The sequence below is a fragment of the Trichosurus vulpecula genome, chromosome 4, assembly GCF_011100635.1.
Source record: "Trichosurus vulpecula isolate mTriVul1 chromosome 4, mTriVul1.pri, whole genome shotgun sequence".
NCBI classification, from domain to species: Eukaryota; Metazoa; Chordata; class Mammalia; order Diprotodontia; family Phalangeridae; genus Trichosurus; species Trichosurus vulpecula.
The window spans coordinates 81,365,393-81,392,550 of record NC_050576.1 but is presented as its reverse complement, the minus strand read 5'-3'; the positions used below and the strand labels follow the sequence as shown (position 1 = coordinate 81,392,550).

Genomic DNA, 27,158 nt, shown 5'->3' with positions numbered 1-27,158 from the left:
TAAATTATTCTGCTTCTCACACTCCGTGATCTACTCAAATGACCTCTTCTTTTTTTTTCTTCAGACATGAAACTCTACACCTCCCATGTCCACCAATTTCACTGGCCATCCCCAATATCCGGAACGCATTTTTTCTTCACCTCCATTTCACAGGATCTCTCTTCTTTCAAGATGCAGCTCAAACACACCTTCTAGATGAAAGCTTCCTTATACCCAAAACTGTTAGTATCCACCCTCCCAAACTACCCAATAGTTATTTACTTTGTATTTATTCTGTATATACCACTATACATACCTATTGTCTCATTTGTTATAATATAAACTCCTTGAGAGTAGGTTCCATTTCATTCATTATTTTTTTTCTCCCTAGCACAGTGACTGCCACATATGTAGGTACTTAGTAAATGCATGATTGACCATGGAGAGATGAGTAGAGTGCTCAGGCTGTCCCCCTATCATCTCCTGCCTGGCCACATGACCACCCCATATTCGTTTTTTCCTATACATTTTCATGATGGAAGCCTGTATTCCTGTTCCACTTCTGAGTTCCCCCTTGGTTATGTGATGAAGCCTGTTCACACTCACCAAGCTATTGTTTACTATTTATTATTATTCATTATTGCCCTCTGGTTGATATTCAGTTTCAGTTATTCATAGACTATTTTTTTTCCTTTATCTTAAAGCTTTGTAACACCATAGACTATTTTACATATTTCTTTATATTCCTTTTCATGTTTATAATTTCTCATGGTATAATATCCCATTGCTTTCCTACCACAAGTGGTTGTCATTCCCCAGTCACTGGACAATTGAACACTTAGCTTGTTTCAATTTTTGCTATTACAAATGATGATGTTAAAACTACTTTGGGGGCAGCTAGATGGTACAGTGAGTAGAGCACCAGCCCTGGAGTCAGGAGGACCTGAGTTCAAATTTGGCCTCAGACATTTCACACTTAACCCTAATTACCCTGCCTTCCCCTCTCCAAAAAAACAAAACAAAAAAACTACTTTGGCTTATTTGTATATACTATGTATAATGTTATATATCATATATTATGCTGTATAATATTACACAAAGCAGTGTAAATATTATGCAACATAGTATGTATTACTGCCCTCTTTACTGAGATATGATAAATAGTCTATTACACCTCTAGTTTCTTGGAAGTCCTATACAAGCAGTCTTGTAATATGCAGCATTAACATGTTTCACATACTATTCAAATTGTTTCCCACAAAATGTCTTCTGATGACTCAATTGCATTTATTTTGTCAAATGTCAATTTTTTAAAACCCACAGTTCCAAAGAGCAGCTTGTACCAAAATTTAAATATAATTTTCAACTGTAATAATTTAATTTTGCTATTTGTAGCAAACTGAGACTGAAAGGGCTTTAAATGACAATAACAGTTTCCAACAAAAAAGGAGTTTCCATGAAATGGAGGTTGCTTGGAAAAAATTTTTAACTATACTTTGTCTCATCCAGAATTGTCATAACCAAGTAACCATGCCGGAGTTGAAAAATACTTTTGAGGTCATCTGGTTCAACCCTTTCCTACTAAGTACTGCTCTCTGCAACATGGCCCTCCCCCAAGCAGTCACCCAGCCTTAACCTGGATACCACTTGACTTCCATCAGCGATGAGAAACTACGTACCATGGCAGTCCATTCTACTTCTGGACAGCTCTAGATACAATGTTTTTTTTTTCATTTCATTGAGCTTAAATCTTCTTTAGCAGCCCTCAATGCTAAAGATATTTTCCTAAAACCTGGATTTGACCATGTCGCATCACTTCCCCTCAATCACATTCAATGGCTCACTATCATCTCCATGATCAACGTCAAAAAGACCTTATAACCTAGCCTCCTCCTACCTTTCCAGTCTTAGTACATCTTACTCACCCATCGTGTAACCCTTCCATTCTTTGACATTACTCTCCTTGCTGTTCAATGAGCAAGACACTCTATCTCTTGGCTTCAGACATTTTCTCTACTTGTCCCTCATGGCTAGAACGTTCCCCCTCATTTCCATTTACTGATTTCTCTGGCTTCCTTTAAGTCTCAACTAAAAATCTCATCATCTATAGAAAATCCTTCCCAGTCATTATATTCTAGTGACTTTCTTCTGTTATTTCCTATGTATCCTATATAAAGCTTTCCTATATGTGTGTGTGTGTGTGTGTGTATATACACACATATACATATGTATATGTATACGCATGTACATATATGTATATATGTATTTATACACATGTACATGTATGTATACGTATGTACGTATATGTATATATGCATATACCTATATGTGTATATATATATATTATACACACACACACATTATTTGCTGTCTCCCCCATTAGATTGTAAATTCCATGAATGCAGGATATTTACCTGATTTGTATTCTCAGCATTTCTTATGGTGTCTGGTACATGTTATGTGCTTAGTAAATGTTTACTGATGGACTGATTAAATGTCCTCTACCTAGAATTGTTAACTTCATAGGATCACAGATTTTAGAACTGGAAAGGACCTTCAAAATAACCTAATCCATTCTCTTCATTTTAGAGACAAGAAAACTGAGGTCAAGAAAAATTAAAAGACATATCCTAAGTCAGGCAGATAATAACCATGACAGAATTCAAATCCAAATTCTTTGACTCCAAATCTGAGATTCTTTCTACTGTACCATATTGCTTAAGACAAACAAACAAACAAACTTAAAATCCAAATTAACAGGCTGGAAAAATAAATTCCCTGGGTGGGTACAAGTTCTTTATTTCAACATTTACCATATAAAAGAGGTATCAGTCTCATGTATTTCAGTGATCCAAATGAAGAAAAAAAAAGATAATCTTATATGGAGTCTAATGTTCCATTCTTTCCTTTGGAACCAAAGGAATACATTTGCAATGGGGCTGAAATTAGCTATTTCTTCCATGGGCTTTTTACATATTAAAGGGAAAGTTATGTCTTCTAAGTGGTCTTCCTGAATCAAATTGTTGTTGAAGGAATTTGTGATCATTTTACCTGGTTGTTCCTTATACCTGGCTTACTCTTCCCTATCATTTCTACCTTCTAGCTTCTCTGGCTTTCTCCAGATCTCTATCAAAGTCTCACCTTCTGCAAGAAATCTCTCTCAGTTCTCCATAATCTTCACGCCTTCTCTCCAAAACTACCCTCAATTTAACCTAAATATGTCTTGTTTGAACAAAGCTGTTTCCATGATTTCTCCCCCATTTGACTATAAGATACTGGACAGCATGGACTATTTATTGCCTTTCTTTGTATTCAAAGCTCTGGGCACATAACAGTTGCTAATAAATGCTAATTGATTGATGGCTTACTCCTCCCACAGGCACTCTATATATAGAGTATGATTTAGATTTATAGATGAAATGTTGTATAAATATTTTGGTCCTGCTTTGTATTTTCAGGAATTGTTTGGCTAATTAAAGTTAGGTACTAGAAGCTGATTTATTAATGGGAAATAAACTGGTGAGGACTCACTCTTTTTTTTTCCAGCACTGAAAATTGATTTTTAATGATAAATTACAACTCGGACACAGGGCGGGTAATGGACGAGAGCTGGATTGTCCGTGGGGTTGCGTTACATTGATGGTCTCAGGGGCTGGGGCTCCAGGCCCAATGCCAAATCTTGCCAAGAGGCTCTCAGCCTTGGGTACTAGCGATCTGGGAGGGCAGCAGGGCCTCTTGTTGTAGGGGAAGCAGTAGGATGACTTCTTTAAACATAGTGTGGCTCTTGCTGCTGCTGCTTCTTGGTGGCAGCCTTGCTGGCCAGGTCCTTGGCCACCTCGGTAGCTGCCAAAGCAGTTTCCTTTGCCTTCTCAGTTGCTTCCTTAGCTGTTTCAACAAGGGTCTTAGAAGGAGCTTCACCTTGCAGCTTGGCCAGGATGTACTCAAAGCCTTTGATGGTCTTGGTCACGTTACTTTTGAATCTAGCTAGGCCGAACTCCTGCACAGCTCTGGAGACCCCAAACAAACTGGAGGAGACCCAGGCCTCCCTGCGGATTTCAGTCCAGCCCCTGTTTTCAGGGTTCACACAGTAAACACATCTTTCCTCCACCACCATCAGCCGGGCATGGTTGATGTTCCAGGTGAAAGTGGTCATGGTCTGGTTCTGTGGGTCCACGATAGAGTCCTCGAGGATGTACACCGAGTGAACTACGTTAGCAGGCAAGAAGCGCTCCGCCCAGCGGGGCATGCGGTTGGTCTTCGTTAGAAGCCGCCTGGACCGCAGCTTCCGATCGGGGGGTCACCTCCCGGTGCACGATGTCCTCTGTCAGCACATGCTTGCTGTAGGGGTTGGGGTAACGCTGCCAGAAGGCAGCAAACACTTGGTCCCAAGAGCTCCGCAGCACGCTCTGCCCCAGGAAATACTTCACCATCATCCCGGCGGGGGTCGGGGTCGGGGCAGTGTCAGGGGGCGCACAGCATGGGGAGTAGGGGAGAGATGGGTCGCCGGCTCGCGCTCTTCGTCACCGTCCCAAAGCCGTCGCCGCCGCCGCCTCCACTGCCGCCGCCATGAGGGGGTGTCTGGCCGCTCGGCCGGAATCATTCTTTACAGTATTAATGGAGTCATCCACAAACATTACCACTAGTTCCGTCAGAGTAGTATAGCAGACAGTCTCCTGGGGAACCACAATTTATCAGTAAGTTAAGGGGAAAGAGCCACAGAAAGTGTGTGTGGAAGTAGGAGAGGGAAAAACCTTCCCCAAAGCCTACGGTGGCAGAAAAAGTAAAATTGTGGTGTTCTAGGCAGGTCCAGTATAGCACTAAGTCAAACAGCACAGGAACTCAGACTTTCCCAAGCCCAGCAGCAGAGGAGAAGGACCCCAAGCAGAGTTTATAACAGGGAAAATGTCCAAAGCCTTGTGACAAAAATGAGCTTTCCAGGCATAGTCTAGCACCTGAGACACTTGAAGAAGAGGTCTAGTTAGAGTCATTGTAGTTATGACTAGGCATGCCCTGTAGTGTTCCATGAGGAAATATGTTGGTTTGAGAGATTTACAGGGATAAACCCTAATGAGAATTGGAATCCCAGTATAAGTCTAGATAAAGCTTTAGAGAAAAATATATTCTGGCCACGGGGACTGTAGCAATACCTGGAAGAAGTAAATGAGATATAGAATAGAAAAGCTAGGGAGCAAAGAATCACAAAGAAAATTGAAACCTTGGAAAAAAACAACATAAAACATCATTCAAGAACTGAATGCTCCAAAAATTAGAAGGAAATGACTCAATAATACAACCAGAAATACCAGAGAGAGAGACAGAGACAGAGAGATGCAAGAAGTTCAAAAAAAGAAGCGATATAAGAAGAGGAGAGGACTAGAGAGGGATCCAAGAGGGAGGACAGGATAGGAAAGTAAAAAAAAAAATCAAATGTTGAAAAAAGGGATGTGAATGGAGGATTAAAGGGAAGGAAGAAAGAATAAATTCTGGGATCAAGGGAGGGACAAGGTGAAGAAAAGAACTAAGAGCAGAAATAAGTTGTATCAGTTATAAGATTGCAAGGTCATTCAAATTCTCTCTTCTTATCATTATTAACACTTGTGATAATTGTGGCAACATTTATGTGGTGCCAATTATGTTCTAGGCATGGTTCTAAGAACATAATAAATATTATCTCATGTGATCATCACAACAACCTTAGGACAGAAGTGTCTCATTTTTTAATCTCCATTTTACACTTGAGGAAACTGAGGCAAACAGAAGCCAAGTGACTTTTCCAAGGACATGGAGTTAATTAACGAATGAGGTCAGATTTTAATCAGGTTTTTCTGACTCCCAGGCAGAGTGCTCTACTCCCTGAGCCACCTAGGTCTTATTGTAAAGAGGGAAGTAGGAACAAAAATAGAAAAAAATACAAGAGAACAGAAGAAAAAGAAATACACAATTAACAACCATAACTGTAAATGTGAATGAGATGAACTCACCCATAAAATTGAAGAGGATAAGAGAATCCATTAAAAAGCAGACTAAAACACTATGTTATTTCCAAGAATCACACTTAAGACATTAAGATTCACATAGATTTAAAAGAAGCTGGAGCAGAATCTATTATGCCTCAGCTGAAGTTAAAAAAACAGGGATGGATGGCAAATAGTTTGAGATAAGGCTATATGAAGTAAATATATACATGATAAGAAATAAGCAGGGAAATTATATTATCTATCCAGAGATAATGAATCAATTTCAACACATACATATATACACACCTCATAGCATAGACTCTAAATATTTAAATGAAAAATTAATTGAGGTAAATTAGAGGTAGAAATAGATAGCAAAACTATACTAATGGGGGAACCTAAACGTACTCCTTTCAGACCTTGACAAATCTAAATGAAAAATAAAAGAGAAGTTAAGAACATGAATAGAACTTTAGAAAAATTAGAGGTGAATGAACTCTAGTGATTGTTGAATGCAAACTGAGAGGAATTTATATACAGTATAAGCTGTAGATGGCAGTTTTGCTAAAGACTGATAATATTTTGGTGCATAAAAACTTCCAAATATGTAGAAAAGCAGAAAAGCTAACATATATATGTATATACATACATATCACTTACTAATAATATTGCAATAAAAACTATATTAAATAAAAGGCATTTAAAGAAAATTTTAAAGCAATTAAAGACCAAATAACATAATTCAAAGAATAAACTAATGATAATAATAAAAGTAATAATAATAGAATTTGTATAATACCCACTATGTTCCCTACACTGTGTCTTAGTACTTTGCAAATTTTATCACAGGTCAGTTCCAAAGTATTTATTAAGTGCCTACTATGTGCTGGGCACTGTGCTAAGCACTAGGGATACAATGAAAGGCAAAAATGGTCTCTGTCCTCAAGGAGTTCACAGTCTAATGAGGGAGACAACATGCAAACAACTGTGTAACTGTGTGCAATCAAGATATATAAAGAATATATTGGAGATAAACAATAGAGGGAAGGAACTAACATTCCAGAGGATCAGGAAAGGTTTCTCATAGAAGACAGAATGTTAGCTGGGACTTGAAGAGAGCCATGGAAAGCAAAAGGTAGAGATGAGAGAGGAAAGAGGAGAGAGGAGAGAGAAAAGAGATGAGAGAGAGAAGGCAACCATCAAAAGTGCCTGATCACAAATTCCTTCAACAATAAAAGTCAAGAAATATGTATTAAACAACTACTATGTGCAAGTTCTGATGATATGAAAATGAAATAAGACACAGTTCTCTTCAGGAACTCACAATTTAATAGAGAGAGGACAGCAATTCACACAAACAGCTATAACAATTTATACTATGGTAAGGACAAAGGAAAGAGCACATGAAGGAAATGTGTCTTATACTTAATTTATACTTCAGTCCTATCATAGTGCAAGGTACTTGGTAAATACTTTCTCATTTAATTTCCAGAGGAAGAAGATCTACTGAGTAGCAATTAGAGGGAAAAGATTATTCATAGACCAAACCCTTTGCTGGATGAACCAATGATGGCTCATTTTGGCCTCAATGACCAAATATTCCTGAAAGCTAAGATCAGTATTCTCATGATTACATTTTGGTGCCAATTTGTACAGATAATCACTCCAGTTGGTCAGGCAACTAACATTTATTAAATGTTTACTATTTTCCTGGAGCTCTACTAAGCACTGGGAACACAAAGAAGGGCAAAAAGAATTACCTATATCAAGAAGCCCACTATCTAATAGCAGAGGACAAAAAGCAAACAAGTATGTACAAGCAAGATATATACCAGCCAAATTTGGGGTAGTCTCAGAGGGAAGGCACTAGCATCAAGGAGAGCTGGGAAAACTTCTTGAAAAATGTAGGACATTAGCTGAAGAAGAGAGGTGAAGAAGTGCATTCTACGCATGAAAGACAATCAGTGAAAATAGTCAGGAGACTGAGTGTTGTGTGCAAGAAACAGCAAGGGGGCTATCACTAGATCAGAGAGATTTATTAAGTTTCTACTATGTGCCAGGCACTATGCTAGATGCAGGGAATTCAAAGACCAAAAATGAAATAATCTGTATTTTTAAAGCTTACATACCATCTCGGTGAGATATAAAGAGATGTGTATACATCTCTTCAACTATAACCAATCATTTAATCATGAAGCATTTTAATTGCACAAGCATTATGCTGAACAACAAGGATATAAAGTTAAAGCAAAAATAGCATCTGCCTCAAAGAAATTTGCATTCTAAAAGGGGAAACCATATGCATATAAAGAGGTACATGCAAGCTATATACAGAGGAAATGGTTGTATCAGAGAAGGCACCAGATGGGAATGGGAATGGGCGTTAGTTATCCTGGGTAACCAAACTCTCCTCCTTTCACTTGGTCCTTTAGTAAAGGCCTAGCATTCTCTTGTGACCAGCTTACCCCTAATATCTACTACTATACTTTCAACTTTGGTCCAATTATTTATCAGAGAAAACAACTTTGTTTTGGGGTTTTTTTTTGTTTTTGTTCATAAGGATATATAGCAACTTACCAAAATCAAGTCAATTATTATGCTAAATGCTATCATCCTTATGACTTTCTTTTGTGGGAAACACAGAAAGGACTAGTTTGCAAGGCTACTCTTCCATGATATACCTAAATACTTTATTATCATGCTGTTTCCTACATGAATTTCTTCTAAAGCTGAAGAGATAAATAGGGCCAACTCAATCAAAACTTCCTTTTTCTTTTCTGTGGAATTCAAGTTGTGCCATACTTTAGCAAGGAAGAATAGATAAATGAGTGGAAAGAACAACTAAATGGTGATTTAAAGCTTTGAATAACAAAATATCATGGAGGCTGAAAAAACATGTACATACAAGCTCCCATACACAATCATCCATATGCAAAGATACCTAACACAAACATAATGTCAACTGTAATCTTTCTTTGCCCTTCAGATGAACTCCAGAGCATGTGTTTAGGCCATTGTTTCCACACTCTTTTTCCATTAGGAGTCTTAAATTTAGTTTTACTGTCATTTCTGCCTCAAATCGTCCTGTGCATATTTTGGCAATAGTCATTCCAATTTTTAACAGTCCTAGAGAACTAAATAAGGCAGGATTAAAGACAGTGCTACAGACCATGGTGGCACTGAGATACCAGCATGGTACAGTGGAAGGAGCTTTGGATTTGGAGGTAGAGGCCTCCAAGGTTCACATCCCACTTCTGCCACTTGATATCTGTATGATCTTGGGCAAATCACTTAAGGTCACTGTGTCTCACTTTCCTCAACTAACCATTTAGGGGATGGTCTCTGAGGTTTCTTCCAGCTTTAACTCTATGATTTCATAAGAACCCATTTTGTCCCAGAGTTTAAGCCCCTCTGCTGACATAGGGCAGTATGATACATTTTTATTAAACCCAGCATTAAGTGCAATTTACAATTGACTACTCCAGGTCTGTGCTTGCTACAACACTATGCAAAAATCCTTCAACATGTATTGACCTGGATTTTCAGTTTACTATCTCACCTCCCACACCCAAGTAAAGTCTACTGTGGGAAGGGTTGGAGGTGGAATTATTTAGCATGGGAATTGGTGATGGATCTCCATCTACTGGAAATGCCAGGTTTAACAAGTTACAAATGTTAACCTTTAGTTTCCCTTTTAAACTTGATACTTCGTAATTGACTCTCACTCACCATGTTCCTTATCTCTTCAAGAAATGTAGAAGTGACTTTATACAGCATTAGATTCTGCAGAAGACATTGTGAATAGAAGAAAGGGCGTATTGGAATAAACAATGAATTACAAATAGTTATCCAAGCTGAAGTTTACTCCATTCTTCTAATTTATTCTCACAAGGCTACAATGATTAATTATTATATGAATGAGGGAAAGATCTGTAATCTTTTGGTATGAGAACTACTTCCATTAAAGGAGAACACAGAGATATGTCTATAACTTGGGAGATAAGTTACAGAATTTAAGTGACTTGCCCCATATCACATAACTAATAAGTGCTATTATTGGGATTTGAACCCAGATCTTCCTGACTCCAAGGTAAGACCAGGTTACACTGCCTCAGGTGATCTTTATTAATTTCCTCCTCTATTTTTAGAAGTTAAACTATGTTCCATAACACTAAATATCAAGAAATGAGCAGGAGCAATGAAAAGAAAGTGAGAGAAAGAAGGGATAAAAAAGAAAAATGAAAACTACCCAGAAATTACTGCAGAGACCACATGATTTAGTCTAATTGCAAATGATTACAGATTGATTCATAACTTGGATACATGTCGACATACGTAAGAGGCTGAAATGGACAGGGTATGTGTTCAGATGATAGTGCTAACAAGCCAACAGTGATGTCAGACTAGTGCTTGTCCATGGGAAAAACTGAGAGTTAGTGGCAAAACTGGGACCAGCTATTTGGGTACCCCAGGCAGAGTAAGGAAATTGTGTCCCCTTCCTTTTGAGAAAATTGTGTCTCCTATTTACCGGAGCCAGCTTTCATCAAAATACGTGTGATTTAAGTTAGCACAAAATAAGTAAGTACATGTCACAGAGACAGAATTTTATGCCATTAAAAAGTAAATATTTTTAAAATATCTCTTTGAGTCCTCACTTATTAGTCCTGACTTATTATTGGCTACTGCTTCACCTTGCCTACACTAGTCCAAATTTTGATTACTGTAATAGACAACTCTTGAAATCTAACAAAAAAACATGCACATTGGTGAAATGAACTGACAACCAACTGATAAAATTTTCAAAACTTTTGCCTGTAAAAATAAATAGACAAATAAATACATAAGTGTTAGGTTCCACACTCAATTGTGGGTATATCACACCAAGAGACTAGATCACAAAGGGATCAAGGGTAGCTGGAACTGGAATTCTCATCACCACCAGTGCAAAGTACCAGTTTAAGCATGTGTATGGACAAGATGCTGAGATATCTACTACCTCAAATTCTCCATAAAAATAGAGTTCTGCCCTTCAGTAACATATAATCTAAAGTAATATCACATTTTAAATGGAATTACTCAGTCATTGAAGCATCAGACCTCCCAAAAGTTTTCACGAATGATAAGAGGGGAAAAGATTTCTTCAAGTAAGTAAAACTATGGGTGACTGGTGTTTCTCAATTATTTTTATAAGCACCTGATGAGATAGAACACAGCTATGCCCTTACTTTAACCAGGTTCTTTAAAACAAAGGGTAAAAGCTTCTTTTTTTTCTACTTGAGGACAAAGGAAGCTAAAAAGGCAGAGCTATAAGTTTAAATGACTTGCCCATAGATCGTATGACTAGTGAGTTTCAGAACTGGGATTTGAATCCAGATATCTCATATCCCTTTTCCAATATGCTGAAGTGCCCCCAGATGCTCTGCTTAAAGACCTCTAGCAAAGGGGGAACCAAGTAGTTACTGAAGCATCCCATTCCACACTGGGACAGCTACAGCTCTAAATGTTGGGAAGTTTTCCCTTTTACTTAGTCTAACCTGCTCCTTTACACCTTCTACGTATTGATTCTAGTTTTGCCCTCTGGAGCCAAGTAGAGAAAATCTAATCCCTATTCTTCTGATAGACCTTCATATACATGAAAACGGCCATCAAATCTTCCTCCCTTCCTCCTTCCACCCCAACTTTTCTTCTACTGGGTAAATATTCCCATTTCCTTCAACTAGTCCTCAAATGATACGGACTCAAGCCTGTTTATCATCCTGATTGTCCTCTACTGGCTGCCCCACAGCTTATCAATTTCCTTCCTAAAGTGTGACAAAAGCAAACATAATACTACAGATGTGGTTTGACCAGGGCAGACTAGAGAGAGATCCTCACCTTCCTAGTCCTCAACACTCTGCCTCTTAAATGGCCTAAGATTACATTCACTTTTTTAGATGCTTTATCACAGAGCTTTGGCAGGTTGCCTTCCATGCTTGTCTATGTATATAGATTATTCTACTACTGTTGTTGTTCTGTTGTTCAGTCATTCACTCCCATCCATCTTTTTATGATCCATGGACCATGCTGCCCATGGGGCTTTCTTGGCAAAGATACCAGAGTAGTTTGCCATTTCTTTCTCTAGTTTCTTAAGACAAACAGAGGTTAAATGTCTTGCCCAGGTTCACACAGTTGGTAAGTGTCTGAGGTCACATTTGAACTCCAGACCCAGTACTACATACACTAAGACATCAAGCTCCCCCTACTATCAGTCCCTATTAAATGTAGTACTAAGACTATCTATTAAAATAGATATCACTAGTTTATTGTATCAGATTACCATTGTTCACTTCCATCAGAATACAGAGTCCCAAATCCAGGACAAAGAAGTGAATCTTTTTCATACTGTAATTCATGGTAAAGGATGTATAATACAGTAATAATAATAATTCATTTTTAGAGAGAACTTTAAAGTTTACAAAGTGTTTTCTACAAGACATTGAGGCTCAGAGATATTAAATGACTTGCCCATAGATCGTATGACTAGTGAGTTTCAGAACTGGGATTTGAATCCAGATATCTCTTGAGTCTTTTAATATGTTTCCACTTAGGATTCCTGAACTGCTTTTCTTTGTGATCTTAGAGGGTTTATTTCATAGTATTTCCTAATTTCTCTTAAAAGTAGTTAATTATATCCATCACATCATACCTTGTCTATAAAAGAATTTACATGGATGGCAAAGGAAGATAAGAATACCAAATGAGAAAGAGGCAGAATTGGTCAAACCAGACCAACTAGAATTATTCAAACTATTTCCAAGACTTCCAAAATGGATGAAGATTAAAAATAACTTACTTTCTCAGCAAACAGAAGCCTTCCTGTGGTCAAAATCATTAAATATTAAAATGTTCAACATTTTCACCAAAAATTCATATTTAACGGAATTGATATGTTAGACCTTTTTTTCTTGTTAAGAATCTCTGACCTATAACTTCTACCTCACAGTTCCTAAGGACTTTGCCTTATACAAATAATTACAAAGAGGTGATCAAAAATCTGACTAGCTAAATTGAATCTAAAATAAATTACAAAATACTTCACATTTTAGGGAGCATGGCAAATGATTGCTTCATTTTAAGAGAAAAGGTTTGTTTTAGCAAGTTATATTTAATTTTTCCAAGTCAATTACCTTTTTAAAAACTCAAGATCTAAGCATATTCTTTTTTTTCCATTAGTTTGAGGAAAAATATTTAGTTCTGAATGTATGTATGAATTAGAATGTTGAAATAACAAGTTTGAAAGATATTAATTAAGAAGAGAATTAGTCAAAAAGTTTGGATATCATATATAAATAAGCCACCCACCTACCAACCCATTCAAGTAATGTCTGTCCTTTCTTCCAGTTCTGGTGCCATGTTTTGCCCTCAAAAATGTATTATTAAACAGAAGTAATATTAAAACACTCTTTTCTCATCTGTAACAATCATACCCTAAGCTAAGATCAGAAGGCTGGGACACTATAAATGGAGAACTTTCATTAAATGTCAAATAGTCAAGGACCCTAATTAACAGAATCTGTTGTGAGTTGAAAATTGATGTCTTCAGTGACCGTCAAATAGGTCTGTTTCCAATTTTCTGCAAATACATAGTCTACTGTGAGTCTGAATGAATAAACCAGTACAAGAACATTTCTTATGACAGTGCCTGAGAAGTTATTTCATCTTCATTAGCTAAAAGAATTCTAAAATTCACAGCATCTGTCAAGAAAAAGATGAAAAAAAGAAAAGAAGGAAGAAAAATCAAAGAGGAAAACCACATGGCAATTTGCATATATTCCTTTTTAATGATTTTGGTAACACAATTCCCTAAAAATTATATTTCTCACATCATTTTTTTCATCCTTTCCCTGCCATGCAGTATCCTTCTATCAAATCATAAACTTCAAGGTAGTACTAACTTCAAGAGTGACATTTTCACACCAAAAGGATGTAACATACCCATAAGCAAAAAAGAAATTTTTTTTTACTTTTGCCAACTACCTTCCTACATGTGCAAAAAACAGCAATCATATTAGTATGTTTCAATTAGCTGTATTCACAAACACTGAATATCAAAGCAAGTTCATCAATTTGATAGTGTAACTTGGGGCTGTGAGGAGAAGGAAACATTGAGGACAAAAGTAGTCTAACAGAGCAAAAAAAATTAAAAATAGGCCCATCTCACCCATCTTGCCCATCTAAGAGCATTTTCTTTCTGTGAGCCTACACAAATAGGCTAATTTTTTTTTACTTTAAAGCACAAGATCAAGTTTGCTGCAAAATCACTCCTGACTTAAGCCCTAAATGGAAGGACATGTGAGAGAGAAATAAACAAAAGTAGAGTAAAACTACCATAGATACAAAAAACATTTCAGCTTGAATTTCATGACACTTGAGAAACATTTCGTGACCAACTCAACTTACTTGGAAGATTTGGGGGTGTGGGGTGGGATTGTTTTCTAATAAGCAAATACAGATGTTGGGAAAAAGTTTAGATTTTTGACACTGTTCTTCGCTAACAGAATTTCCAAGTGTTTTCCATAAGCAAACAATGTTGAAATGTCTGAAATTTTTTTCTAAAAAAAAAAAAAACCAACCCAACTCAACTTTGAAACATGGAATTTACCCATTCTTTGTTATTGAGCTTATTTGTTACTTATATACTTTCTGACCAAAATTCCTATATGTATCTTCGCACACATTTTTGTACACATTAGAAAAAATCAACAATTATGTAATTAATCTATAGCCTTTGTTGTATTTGGGGTTTCTAAACATCAAACATTATATTAGTATATATACAATGAGCTTCTTTTAGTGTCATATTTGCCAAATGTTGCTCAAATAAAATCATTTAAGTTGCCAGCTGACAACTTAGGTACTAAATGCTTAATCATACTAATATGTAGCAAACTGGCTTAAGTTTAAGGTCTCTTTTTTTTTAAATTCATCTCTGTCTTCTGTGTAACAATGGCATATCTGCCCTTAAAGGTAGACATTTGTCAACCCAAAAAAAAATAAAGAAGACTGGATGGAAAAAACCCAGGCATTTGGTGTACTAATGCAGTACCTTATATCTGAGCTTCAATTTCCACTACAATTGTGACTGTCATTAACTTGCCATATGTGACTTTGGATATGGCACTTTATCTCTCTGAGCCTCAGTCAGTTTTTTCTCTCTGTAAACTGAAGGTTTCAAACTAGTTAATCTCTGAGGTTTCTTCCAGTTGTAATATTACATGACTATTGAATAATCCTGACTCTCAGTCTAAGAATGTATTTCCTTTTCACTTTAAAGACTTCGACAACTTTGTTGAGTTCTCCCATACACTGTACTCCAAATGTTCAAAGTCTCCAGAAATTTTTTATCAATAATTCAGTAATAATTTAATTAAACAAATGTTTATTAGTCACTTACAAAGTGCACTATACTGCATTGCAGAATACAGAGATCAAAAACAAAATAATCCTTGACCTTAAAGATTTTATATTCCACTGAAATTCAATAGCAATGAATTGTTCAGCTGAAGAATTCCTAGAGAAATTCACAGTTCATTGGAAAGCCTAGTAGAAAAGATAGGCTCATAGGGCAGCGGCTCACTTTTTAGGATTATTTTCTCTGTATCACCACATTGGATAGTAAGAATATACTCTAAATGTATTCTGACTGACTGACTTCCTGTTCCTATCTCCAAATTCCTATAACAAAAGGGATTGATTTTGACTTCTCTATGCCCATCCATCAGGTCTTTTGAAAAGATTTTAAACTCAATGCCATCCATAATTTTTCTGACCCTTCATTACTTTCTCATTATTGCCTCCATTAGAGGAGACCAATATGGAAGCACAAAATCATTCCAAAGTGTAGAAGAAATTTTTGTCATTAAGTTGTTTTCAAGCATGTCTGACTCTTCATGACTCCATTTGGGGTTTTTCTGGCAAAGATGCTGGCATGATTTGCCATTACCTTCTCTAGTTCATTTTATGGATGAGGAAATGGAGGCAAACAAGATTAAGTGACTTGCCCAGGGTCACACAGCTAGTACACATTTAAGGCCACTTGAACTCAGGTCTTCCTGATTCCAGGTCCAGCATTCTATCTAGCTGTCCAAGAAGCTAAAATATATTTCAAATGGAAAAATAACAATATAGAAATGAACTAATATACCTGATATTTTCCTATATTCTTCCACAAAATCTTTAAGGCTGGGGATAAGTCTTTGAAGTGCTTTGAAAATGACCTTAAACTAACATGTTTAACAGGAATGTATATGTAGAGCCTATATTAGATTGCAGGCCATCTTGGAGAGAGAAGGGGGAAGGAGGCGGAGAAAATTTAAAACATAAGGAAGTGAATGTTGAAAACTAAAACTAAAAATAAAAAAATAAAATGACCTTAAACTTCTCATTTTAACCATTCATTCATTTAACAAGTGTTGTATTAAATGCCTACTTTGCGCAAGGTGCCATAAAAAGCAGAAGAACCAAAGATAAAAGTGAAATAGCCTGTTTCCTCAAGGAGCTTCCATTCTGCTGAAGGGATACAACCTGGATACAAGAAGTTGGAACAGACGTATCTACAAAACGCATATAATGTAATTTTGGCAGAGGCTAGGATACTGACAATTGGGAAAATCAGTACAAACCTTATATCAGAGGAGGTACCTGAGAGAAATCTTGAAGATGGGGTTTCAAAGACATGTATGTGAAAAGGGAATTCATTCCAGAGATAAAATAGAGCTTTGCAAAGATTTGGAGGGAGAAGACAGAGCTGGTCATGTACAGGAAAGAACATGCAGGCTGGTTCAACTGGAATGCAGAGTAAGAAAGGAAGTAATGATATAAGATGAGTTTGTAAAGACAGACTGCAGTGACATTGTAAAGGGCTTAAAAGGCAGAAGAATTGTACTTTATTCTAGAAGCAATAAAGAGCTACCAAAGCAGGAAACTAACATGGTCAGACCTGCACATGTGGGACCTATATTACTTAAGAGAATGGTGTAATCTAATGTCTCTATATTTTGTTAAATAAAAGCAAAATCCAACTTTTACATGCTACTTTAACAGAAACAATGGTTTTATGAAATTAAGGTGATTTGCTGGTAAACTAGATTTGAATAATACAAATGGCAATTTTAAAAATTAAATGGTATAATATAGTAATAAGAAGAGGGAAAGAAGAATGCTGGCATGTTTTCCTCCCTAGTTTCATTAAAATGGATAGCTTTTCAATAAAATTCTTCAGATAAATTGCCAGTTTCTATTTTTCCAGAAAATGTGATTTTATGAAATGACAGTCCCAACATATTCTATTGTTTTGAAATAGGATTTTATTGTACTGTGGAAAATTATTTGGTCCCTCACTCAGAGTGTGAATGAGATGTTTATAAAGTGCTTATGGATGCTGGGAAATGAGTATTATAGAAAAGGCTAATTATGAAAATCAACCAAAGACAATTACCCATGCAATAAACTTTGGCTCAGGATCACAAAAAAAAAAAAGATCAGGGTGGGTAGAATAACCTTGAAAACCTAGTCTGGTACAAATTAATGACTATCCATTCCAAAGATCTAATCCATTACGTATTGCTGATTGCTATTTCCCTTATTAGACTATGTTAGAATCTTATGTGACTAGTCCCAAAAGCCTATGGCCATGGTAGATGCCATCACATTACTGACATGCAAAGAAGGAAACTGTGATCTGCCAAGAAAATGATTTCAATTGGGGCTCCTAAAAATAGAGGAAGTCAAGTTGTTTTGAATGATTCCTTCATTTGCAAGATTTCAATGGGTAATATAGAGGACAAATTACAAACATGACATTCAGCTGTAGATCATAAATTATTCCCTATCCTACCCCCACCAAAAATACATATAAATGTTACAATTTTTTCAAAGAAGGCTATTTGTTAATGCCAAACATACTAACATGGACCTTAAAACAGATTCTACCCATCTAGTGGGGTATAAGAAGAATATCAGAATTTATGTTTTTTATCTTTTTTTATTCTATTGAACATTCATTGCAAAACCTAGAAGTTTCTCTCTTTCTTGCTCTCTCTCTTGCCCTCAAACCATAGTGTTAGAATAGCTTATCTGGCTCTATGGCAAAAAGAGATGGAGGCAGTGCTGAGAGGGTTAGGTTTGCAGTTGGTAAGAACTGGATTCCAATTTTAACTTTTGACTGTTACAAGCTATGTAATCCTGGGAAAGTTACTTACTTCTTGTGGCTGAGGCAAAATCCCAGGACTGAGGCAGCTAGGTGGTACAGTGGATAGAGCATGGGGCTTAGAGGTAGGATGATCTGAGTTCCAATCTGGATTCTGACATGTACTAATTGTGTGACCCTGGGTAAGTCACAAACTGTATTTGCCTCAGTTCCTCATCTGTAAAATAGGGACCCATTGGAGAAGGAAATAGCAAACTACTTCTATATCTTTGACAAGAAAACCATGGGGTCACAAAGAGTCAAACATGACTCAATGATTGGGCAATGATTTACTAAGAATGAGACATTTGGGATCCACATTAGTAAAGAGAATCCCTGTGCTGATGAAATCAATCCTTTCTCCAGGTGAGATACTGCTATTATCTTTTTCTAATAAAAAGGTAGCCAGTGTATCCATTTTACATAGATAACTCCAATTTCCCATTTATATAATTTCATGTAATTTCACTTGTCCCCTAAAGTATAATGGAAAAGTGCTTTGTTAAAAGAAAGGATCCAAAGTATAGATTTGCATTTCGTGAACCTTTAGGGAAACCACAATGATGTTAAACATAGGGGAGAAAAGTCATTCTTTCAATCTTTTTATAACCCTGGAGAATTTATTCCAAAACAGTTTAGCACATCCTTGTAACAAATAGACTCATCTTAATGGAATATTTTCTTCTTCTTACCAAAATAAAGCCATCACATTTTGTTTTAAAAAATCAGATATACTGTGCAATTTGTGTGTGTTCTGAGATTTTATCCATTATTCCTATTTGTAAACTGTGTAAGCTGTATAAACAATTAAAGAAAAACAGGAGGAAAAATATGACACGTGGGACAGTTTGGAAGGATCAAATGAGGATAGTCTGAACGTTGACTACTTGGAGCCAAAATGTGATTATTTCTTTCTCAAAGACAATGTAATCTTTAAAAGGAAATAATCATAGAAATGGTAAGAAATGCAAATATTTGGACCTTTTTTTTACACTTCAGAATCAGAACTTTATTTCCATTGATAAGATGCTTTTTTTGATTTGTTTTCACAGAAGTCAAACTGAATTTCCAAACTATTTCACAATTCCATCAAAAATTAAAAAGTATGCCTTGGGATTACCCCATACTAAAAGAATTAATTTTTCATATGGTCAAAGGAATTGAAAGGAAGGTACAACAAATAGTTACATAACCCCTTCTTTAATGAAACGTTAACAATGGAAATATTTACCAGACATACAAAGAGAATTGGATGGTCTCTCAAAAATTAAGAGTAAATGAGGCACACTAACCAAATTGTCTTCATTAAGCCTCTTCAAATAAAATAATCTCTTGTGATTTTTTAAAGCATCATGAATATCTAAAACACAGATTAATTCATAAAGAATTATACCCTTAAAATATATATTACTTATATTTTACACTTAAAAATGTATTACCCACTAACTAGGCTTCATATGAACATGTAGTTAAAACCAATTTATAAAGATCTGGAAGAAAACTGAGAAACATTGGGCAGCTATGATTTGGGGTCTTCTTTTGTTATTTTTGTTCATTTTCAGTCACGTCCTACACTTTAAGACTCCATTTGGGGTTTTCTTGGCAAAGTAAGTGTCTGAGGCCAAATGTGAACTCATGAAGATCATGACTCCATGGCCCAGCCCTCAATCCACCGCATCACCTAGCTGCCCCTTGGTACTTACTACATATTCTTATATAATCTAATTACTGAACACAAATATATGAAAATGCTAACTTTTATTTTTAAATCTCTCTCAATATACCCAGTGTTACATCAGTACAAGGCTTTTGGAGTGGGGAAATCATAGTCATATTTAATTTAAAAAATCTGGAAAAATGTAAAATTTCTTTGTGGCACATTAGTGCTGTCATGGTAAATAAAACAGTGCAGTTCCTGAGGATCATGAAGCATTACCCTGAATAACCCAGAAAAAATCATTATGAAAATACATGTGGTTTTGAGGGACAGCAATACAAACTACAAAATACAAAGCAAAACTGCCTATCCATGGTTTAGGCTAGGGGTGGGAAATCTGTGGCCTCGAGGCCACATGAGGCCCTCTAAGTCCTCAAGTGTGGCCCTTTGCCAGAATACAAATTTCACAGAACAATTTTTCTCCAGCTCATTTCACAGATAAGGAAACTGAGGAAAACAGGGTTAATGGCCAATGTTCACACAGGTAAGGTCACATTTGAACTCAGGTCTTTCAGTTTTTCCTGACTCCAGTCCCAGAGCTCCATCCATTGTGCCACCCAGCTGCTTGTAAAGAGTTGAGAGTTCTCTAAAGAGTTCATATGGGTTAAAACGATTAATATTTACTGCATTAGAAATTAAACAACCTAGTATTACTATAAATTTGACCTCATGGACCTCCTGAAAGGGTCTTGGGAACCCTTAGGGGTCCCAGTGGACCATACTGTGAGAGCCACTGAACTAGATTATCTCTAAAATCCTTTCCAGTTCTAACTATGGTCTTTACCCACCTTCCAATCTTATTTTTTGCCACAGTTTGCATTACTTCTCAGTTGGAGGAGGTGAAAAGATCTGCCCTGCCTCAGCATGTATATGTTACAAGCACTGAGATAGTTTCAAATGCAGGTAAAAGAAAGCTGAAGAAACTTCAGGACTATTTTTTAAGCCCATCTCTGCTCTCTCCTTGGGCTCTATAATTCAGGGTTATACATGTGTATTACAGCCAAGGACACCAGATAGCACACACAGTAAAACTGTGTTTATAGAGAACTGATCCAAATCAAGTTCATTCGGAAAAAAATGGATTTTCCAGGAAAAAAATGAATTTTCCAGAAACTGGCAATCTACTCTCAAATATTTTATTGAGAAAAAATAACACATTCTATTTTATTTGAATGATGACTAGAGATAAAAACCTGCCAGAGTCTTCCTTCTTCCCTTTGTTAATGAATCAGGTCATAGCAAAATTCTATAAATTTATGAGCCTCCTCATTTCTCACCCAACTGAACTTCTTTGGGACTTCTCCAATTTTTGCACTATGCCCAGGAATTGGTACCCTTCCACTTTTTCCACTATGCCCAGGAATTGGCACCCTTCCACTCCTCCCCATCTCCCTCCACCTTTTCTGCTCCTTTTGAGTCCCTGAAGGCAGGGACTGTCTTTCTTTGGCACACTGCCTAGCACACAATAGATGCTTAATAAACACTTATTAATAAAGAAGTTTCACAATATCTGTTCAATCGGATTTAACCATTCTCATTTGACCAAGTTCATTTTGTCACATTCAAACAAAATTGTGTAAAAATGAGTTTTTATAGTACTCAGAGGAGAGCTACTAGCTTCTCCATCTGAAAACTATGGAGAAAAATTATTCCTTATTAAATGGAATACATTGAGTTACAATACAATTTAATTCCACAAGTATTTTTGAGGGTTTTATCATGTGTAAGGCACAATAATTTTTTTAAATAGCTGGATACTTTGGAATCAATACTTTGGGACTAGAGTTGATGTGCTTCACCTTTCAGTCAAGACTCGTTCCTTCTTTGGTTAAGATGGACCATAAAGTTATGGAAAACCAGTAATCTGAAAAAAAAAATTTCCTCACTGCAAAGTCAGTTGAACCGATTTAGAACAAACTTTCCAGTGGTATCTGTCATATACTTTTCATTCCTTCCAAGACCTAGTCTCATCTATTTTCTGACCAAACAGTTTATAACAGGTCAAGAGGGAAATTCTGTAATTACAGAATGTTAGGTCAATATACAGTACTTCAATACAATACACGTTATTTTGAAACAGCAGGTTTCTGTAGTCTGGCCACAACATTCTGAGCCCCCTCTGAAGTTTAGAGAGCAGGGATTTAGGAAGACTATAAAAGAAGGAAATGCTACAGTCGGCAGGAAACAATTAAGACATAAATAAGGATTTCAGCAGAGTCAGGGTCAAAATAAGGACACATTTTGGAAATGTCCTAGAGGTGAGAATAGGCAGACACACTGAAAATGTAGGAAGTGGAGGAGAAAAAGGGGTGTAGTCGCCTACTTTGAATGTCAAGTTAAGGGATTGAGTTTAAAGTTATATCAGGGTCAAATAAACAGAGAGCTCTTTTTTTTTAATTTTTCATCTCTAAATACAACATTCAAATCCAAATCCAACTAATATTTGTTAGTTGTCTAGAATTTACAGAAGGCCTATATAAGGCTCTGGGGTGAGATGTAAATTTCATAAAAGACAGTCTTCTAAGCAACTAAGTAATAATCCCTTCCTTCATGAGACTTCTAGTCTAATAAGGGATTCTCATATACATGAACAAAACAATATAAAAATAACATACGATGAGAACATCAGAGAGGTAAAAGAGAAATGCTTTTCAGAGAGGGAAAAAGGGGGAGGGAGAATATTCATTAAATACTTACCATGTTCCAGGAACTGTGTTAGGCGCTGGATAGACAAATGAAAGCAAGCAAGGCAGTCTCTGACTAGAGGGAGTTAAATTCTACACAGCAGCACATAATGAGGACTTAAAGGAATGGAGGCAGAGAGAAGGTGTGCCTGCCTAATGTAGAGATGGTAGGCAAAAGGGATAGAGGCCTGATTATTGGCAATATAAGGAAAAAAACTTAGACCCCTAGGTGGAATCCAAGGTTGGGGCATGGGGATGGGGAAGATGATGATTTCCCAAGTGTAAGCAGCATGTTGAGGAAACATCAGTAAATCATAGCATGAAAGCTTGGTATATAAAAACAAAAAGTCAAAATTCACCCATCAGAGCCCAGGCACCCAGGACCACTGTGTAGGGAAAAGGAGGGTGATGGCCAGAGTTTAGGCAGCATGGTGAGGAGAAGCCAGATATAAGGACAGCGAGAACAAAGGTACAGATGCCAGAAAGCGTAGGGCATGTATAGGGTATAATGCGCAGTCTAGATGATTGGGGTATAAAGTAAAGCCCTGAAGAATAATTAGTATTTGCAGAAACAATGAAACAGAGAGAAAAGTCATTTCAACTGAGAGGAATGGGATGATTGAAGGCAAAGGGGTGGGAAAGAACATGCTCTGGAAGGCCAATGCTAAAGAAAATAATCTGTAGAGAGTCCTTCACAATCCAAGGTGAGCCAGAACAGACCAGAAGAGACCAGAAGATATAGGCAGTGCAATTATTAGAAATGTTTTGAGGTCCCTGCATGTATGGTACTCAAGCTTTACTGAACATGACCACCCAACAGAATAACATATCCTGTTACTCATACAATGTTAGAGATTGGAAGGAAATAATCTCCCCAGTTGTACAGTTAAGTAACAACCATATTTAACAAACAATGAACATTTAATATTTTTTCCCAGAATGGCTAGTTGGTGAAAAAGTCCAGATTGCATCCAGGTTTCCTGACTTCCAGTCCAAAATGTTTTCTAGTACATCATACCATTTCACATTACAGGCCCAATCTGGGATTATATTTGTAAATCTTAATCTTTCAATTTTCTGTAATCAGCTTTATTGTTTCCTGAAATAGTATGCAATACACTTTTCTATCTGGTGGTCATTAACCTTTACCAAGACACATATTTATTATTTTTTTTATTAAGCAAAGAAAATGTTCTTAGCTAACGGCCAACTCTTCTCTTCTCTATGGCCTCCCCCATTCCTTCTTTGTTTGCATTCCCAGTGCTTAGCATAGCGTCTGGCACATAGTAAGTTTTTAATAAATGTTTATTGATAGATGATTATTTGTGATACTTGATCAGACTCTCTATTTAAATATACATGCATTTTTTCATATACACATACACATAAAATCTGTATCTATCCTCTTTCTTTGAAGCTGACTTTTGATGAGATTTTTGGTTATGTTCTTTAGTTTTGGGGCTTTTTTAAATAACAGTGAACAAATAAACATGTTCAGTGCCTTCATGAAGTCATCTGGGCTCTTATGTTGGCCCACGTAAAAATTACATTTTCAATAGAAATAAAAAAGATGGTATCAGTTATTCTCATTTCAAAAACAGTCTAAGCATATTTGCCACAACTTGGTACTTATTTTCTGATCTCTTTCCACGGGAAAGGGTTATGGGAGGTATCACAAGTAAATGTAGGTGAGACCAAAACAATTGTTTTGAATTTACAGAAAGCTTGGTGAACTAAAAATTGTTTTGAACTCTTCCAAAGGCAGTCAAAGTTGTCTTACTTATGTTTTTCATAAAAGATTTTTACAACTAAATTTCTAAAGTACTAAGCCAAAGTTCAAATGATAACACAGAAACTATGGTAAGATTGTTCATGGGGGAGGTCATTCTTTAAAACTCAAGGTATAAACAGATAACTAGCTTTTTTTAAATGAGAAATTTGCCATAGTCTGTTAGCTCAAACATGCCACAAACTACATTTTAAAAAATCTAATGCTCAATTTTTTGCAACCTGTATTAAGACAGGCCAGAACGTTAATCAACATAATTTAAAAGAGACTAACAAAGACTACTGTCCCCACCCGCTTGCCTTGAGTTTTTAAAATGCAGCAAACACTCAAGTTAGAAGAGTGGGGGCAATTCTCAATGTTGAAAGACGAGTTTCCCCCTTTGTGAACTCTTGAGAGTAAATATGGACAACTTTGTTCTGGGAGTTTCAGGCAACCAGTAGAGACCCTCAAACTCAGCTGGGATTCTCCTAGTGGCACTGAAAGTAGAATTTGGCACCCAAGACTTATTTAATGATTTTTCTGAATTGAATTCCTGGCGCCTGGCTGTCAAATTTAGTCTGTTGCTACAAGGTATTTTCAACAATCGGAAATTGACAATTTGTAAAACTACCAAACCAACATGCCGTTCCTTGAAAAAAATACAAGTTTCTCTTGGGAAGAGATGTTGAAATGACTCTCTTATTTATTTTGTTAGGATTCAGTGATTACATTAAGTAATGAGATAAAAATGTGGATTTCTTGAACTGCTAGGAAACTGAAATATTTGGGCTGGCAGCAGAAACCCAGTCAAGAGCTTTACAATGGATGCCAGCCGGTGGCTAAATACAAGGAGGCTCTGATTCCCTGAGTTCACCTTTAGAAGATCTCTCAGGTGCTTCCTACAATGAACTCACCCTATCACTTTTCATCCTCTTGTGGATTCCATTAACCAGCCTGGGTAGGGCTAGAACTCAAAAGCCCAGGTCCTGCTGCATCCATCAGGCCACACACACACACCTTATTCCTTCAAAAGAAAGCCAAGACTTACAGCTGCTCCTAGGGACTGACTACAGAGCTTGACAGGGACTGGAAACTATTCCAAAACTGATATAAATATTCCAAAAAGTTAAGGTTCCAATCTAAGAATGAGCCAAGTCTTATTCTACCCAAACTAACAAGCCAATTAGAAGGTCATTAGAAAGAGGCATATGTGGAGTTTAACAGTTTATTGCTTTGTTTTAGTGGCCTTGCTTTTCATTCACTCCCATAGTAGGTAATTTATAAATATGCATTGCCTTGACCTAATTTTTTTCCTACAGAATGTTTTGGTTTCCTCAGCACACAATTTCTTTGGCACTTTTCTCCAAAAAAAATCAAGACAAACTAACTAATTCTCTAAGCCTGAGAGACAAACTGTGTTGTTGATGCCATCAATCCAACTTACCTTATTAAAAAAAGAAGATATACACACCAGGAAATGTAAAGAGGTGTCCTTTTCAGAGAAAATAGCACAAGAAACTACAGTGTCTATCCCCAGTCTTTTCTATATAATACATTGAATCAAAGAATCACAGGACTTTCATGTGGATTATGTTACAAAGTCCAAACTCTGGGTGAAAGCTGCCTGGCTAATCTTAACATTTACCTTGCTTCCCTAACTGTAAGTTTTGGGACAAGAAACAGGAATGTATTCTATGATTATCTATCCATAAATTGGCAATATTAAAGAACAGAAGAGTTTGGTATTTCAGATCAATGAGTTAGAGAAACAATTTTCCGACAGTTCATAAAATATTAACAAGTATAAAGATTAATCACGTGATCTTTTTCACCATTTAGACTTCGGTCATGTAATTGATATTCATTATTTTTGAGAAGTTTTATTTTCAGGTATTGCCCTGACAGAACAGTGGTCTATCATAACCTTCTCTACAGTTAACAGAAAAATGTAGAGTATATCTACATGATATCAGCATTTGCAGGCTTGCTTTGAACTAGAGAAAAACTGGGACAATTAATTATTTTGTCTCATGTATTTTTCATTTATGATTCCTTGAAATATAGCCATGGAAAACCAGGCTTTGATAAAGCCCATTGGGATTTAAATGGAGCTACCTGACTATACCTTTAAAGCCAAATCACTCTGGCTGTCACTGACTGGCCAATAATAGGTCCAAGCCCAAGCTTCACTTGCTCATTGTTTGGATTTTGATGCTCAGAGTAAAGAGCCATTGTTTCTGTTCTGGCCAGAAGCTCTGAGGGTTTACCCTCCCAGATTGATTCTTTCCTGAAAGCAAACTTGGCCATCTTTTTGCCTCCATTCTTACCTAGCCTTAATCACTGAATGTGTTGTCTCAGACAAACTGAGACCTGGGAAAGACCTTAGCTTAAAAAGGCCAAAGTCTCTCACTGCAGCTGGGGCCATCCTCAGTCATCCTGACCTAGTTCTCACCATTGGATTCTTATGACTTTGGAGGATAGAGTGAGGCTGATGATTTTGCACAACTCTGCCTCACTCAAATCCAACCGATTTGCAAGTCAAGACATGACCCTCTTGATGTCCTTGGGCCTCTTTGAGATGGAAGACTAACAACCACAAACAATATTCACTGTAGTATGTACTATTGTATGATCAATGGATCTCCCACTGATGAGTTTCCTGGGGAAGAAAGGCATGATAGAGGGTTTCAAAGAAGTTGAGAAGCAGTGTAGACAGTCAAAAATGGAACTAAGATTAAGGAGGGCTAGGAAAGGCTTCTTGCAGAAGGCGAAAATTTAGTTGAGACTTAAAGGAATTCAGGGAAGCTAGCAAGTAGAGATGAGAAGG

The 27,158-nt window shown here is 36.7% G+C and overlaps 1 protein-coding gene and 1 pseudogene across 1 annotated transcript in view; both read right to left on the bottom strand.

Annotated features, from left to right (window-relative positions):
- The window catches only part of HMCN1 (hemicentin 1), a 523,850-nt gene that overhangs the window by 449,326 nt on the left and 47,366 nt on the right, over nt 1–27,158 (bottom strand). The window lies entirely within an intron of this gene.
- Nucleotides 3,746–4,409, bottom strand: LOC118848812 (annotated as a pseudogene).